Genomic DNA, 3,185 nt, shown 5'->3' on the forward strand with positions numbered 1-3,185 from the left:
AAAAAATATTTTGTTTTCTTTAGAGTTTTATTTTTAGGGGATATTAAACATTTTGCAAACCACATCGAATTCGTGTATTTAGTTAAAGGTACTGCCTTAGGGCNGGCGTTGTGGGGGTGCTAACACCTTCCCCACACGTAACCGACTTCCGAAACCAGAATTTGGTTTTGTAGACCTTGCCTTTTCATTTTATGGTTTTTCCGTAGTTTTCCAGAATAAACTATGGTGGCGACTCCAAAACTACTTTTTCAAATTGTTTTCTCTTTGGATTGTCGTCCCGTCGCGATTTTCTGGTTGCGACAAGTATAAATCTGTGGCACTATAGATTAGGCCACCCTGGACACAAAATTGTAAAACAAATATGTGAACATTTTCCTTATGTAAAAATGAATGATGATACTGTTTGTGAAATTTGCCACTATGCTAAACAACATAAGTTGTCTTTTCCTAAGAGTATTTCCCTGTCTGCAAAATGTTTTGATTTAGTTCACTGTGATATATGGGGTCCTCTTTCTATTACTTCTATTCATGGGCATAGGTATTTTCTTACTATTGTAGATGACTATAGCAGACATACATGGTGTTTTTAATGAATAATAAGGGTCAAACTAGGGGATTACTGCAGAGTTTCATTATCAAAGTTAAAAATCAATTTAGTAAAATGATTAAAACCATAAGGTCTGACAATGGGCCTGAATTCAACTATGACAGTATGTATGATTCCTATGGAATCAATCACCAAACCAGTTGTGTTGAAACTCCTGAACAGAACTATGTTGTGGAGCGTAAACATCAACACATCCTTAATGTGACTCGAAGCCTCATGTTTCAATCCAATCTACCCAATGCCTATTGGTCATATGCCGTCAGCCATGCTGTTTATCTCATAAACAGATTGCCCACTCCCATCCTTAAAGGTAAAACTCCCCATGATATTATCTACAGTGTTCCACCTACCTATTTGAATCTCAAGACCTTTGGAAGTCTCTGTTTTGCTTCCACCCTTGAAAGTGGAAGAGGTAAGCTTAACCCGAGAGCTAAAAAGGGTGTTTTCCTTGGTTTCAAAAGTGGAGTCAAGGGCTACATTGTCCTTGACATCCACACTAGGGAGTTGTTCATTAGCAGAAATGTTGTCTTCTATGAAGACATTTCTCCTTTGAAAGATCAACAAAATAGCATAAGAACTGCTGACTAAGAAGCTGGCAGAACTGCATTCCTCAGTGACCCTCTAGACAGTTCTGGTGCTAGCAGTAATGGAAGATTAATTGAGAGGGAAGGACAGCCAAACACTGCAGATCAAAATGATATTGACAGTGAGACTGATGGGAGTGAAGCAGATCACGGAAACAGAGAATCTGAGAGTGGTACTGATGGTGAGACTAATGGAAATAGAGAAGAACACAGGTGCAGAAAATCTAACAGAACAACAAGACCTCCAAGATATCTAAATGATTATGTTCACCAGGTTAACCAATCCTTATCTGAGAAAAATGATCTCAAGACACCTTATCCTATTTCTAAGTCATTGTCTTGTGATTCCCTGACAGAGAAACACCTAAAATATACTATGGCTGTCACCACAAGCACTGAACCCCACTCTTATAACGAAGCCAAGAACGCCAGTGAGTGGGCAGAAGCCATGCAAAGGGAAATTAAGGCACTGCAGGATAACAACACATGGTTCCTGACCAAACTCCCCCCAGGAAAGACTGCAATAGGTTGCAGATGGGTATATAAGATTAAATATAGGGCTGATGGTACCATAGAAAGGCATAAGGCTCGCCTTGTAGCAAAGGGATACACTCAGCAGGAAGGGATAGATTATTTGGACACTTTCTCTCCTGTAGCCAAGCTGACTACTGTGAGATTGATAATTGCCCTTGCAGCCTCCCAAAATTGGTTTCTGCACCAATTAGATGTAGATAATGCCTTCCTACATGGGGAATTAAAAGAAGAAGTCTACATGGAACCACCACCTGGTCTAATTGGCTGTGAGAAAGGTCAAGTTTGTAGGCTTACTAAGTCTCTATATGGTCTAAAGCAGGCTAGCAGACAATGGTTTGAGAAATTATCCACATTCCTCATTTCTGTCAATTACATACAATCAAAGTCTGATCATTCCCTTTTCATCAAAAGAACANCCACAAGTTTCACAGCCTTGCTTGTCTATGTGGATGATGTTATACTGGCAGGGAACTCTATGGGAGAAATTAACCGAATAAAGAGTCTCTTGCACAACAAGTTTCGAATAAAGAATCTAGGGGAACTTAAGTATTTCCTTGGTTTGGAGGTGGCAAGGTCTAAGAAAGGAATTCACTTATCTGAATGGAAGTATGCCTTAGATGTCCTTGAGGAAACAGGAATGTTGGGTTGCAAGCCTTGTTCAACCCCTTTTCTAAGTGATACCAGTTCATTATACAAAATGGAGAGCTATTTAAAGGATCCAAGCTCCTATAGAAGGTTGATAGGGAAGTTGCTATACCTCACTAACACTAGACCTGACTTATGTTTTTCTATTAACCTATTAAGCCAATTTATGCAAACACCAACTGACTATCATTATCGTGCAGCTCAACATGTCCTTAGGTACATAAAGTCAAGTCCATCGGAAGGGTTATTCTTTTCAGCTGACTCTCCCCTACACCTAAAGGCGTTCAGTGACTCCGATTGGGCAACCTGTCCCAACACTAGGAGGTCTACTACAGGGTTTTGTATTTTCCTTGGAACATCCCTCATTTCATGGAAGTCCAAAAAGCAGAGTACTGTTTCCAGATCCTCCACTAAGGCAGAATACCGCGCTCTAACAGCCACTGCATGTGAAATACAGTGGATCAGCTATCTCCTAAATGACCTACAGGTGCAGGAAGCTGCAACTCCAGCTCTTTATTGCGACAACAAATTTGCTCGACACATAGCTCATAATCAGAGCTTTCACGAACGAACCAAGCATATAGAGCTCGATTGTCATGTTGTTCGTGAAAAGGTACAAGCTAATCTACTTCGTTTACTTCCTGTTCGCTCTGATGAGCAACTAGCAGATGTTTTTACTAAATTTCCTCATCGTGTTCGCTTCAGATCCATTGTTCCCAAGCTCGGATTGCTGACCATACACCATCCCGCTTGAGGGGAGACTATTAGAGTTAGTTACTTAGTGGATTACTGTCTATTTACAGTAATCACACATA

The sequence above is a fragment of the Vigna radiata genome, unplaced genomic scaffold, assembly GCF_000741045.1.
Source record: "Vigna radiata var. radiata cultivar VC1973A unplaced genomic scaffold, Vradiata_ver6 scaffold_73, whole genome shotgun sequence".
Taxonomy (NCBI): Eukaryota; Viridiplantae; Streptophyta; class Magnoliopsida; order Fabales; family Fabaceae; genus Vigna; species Vigna radiata.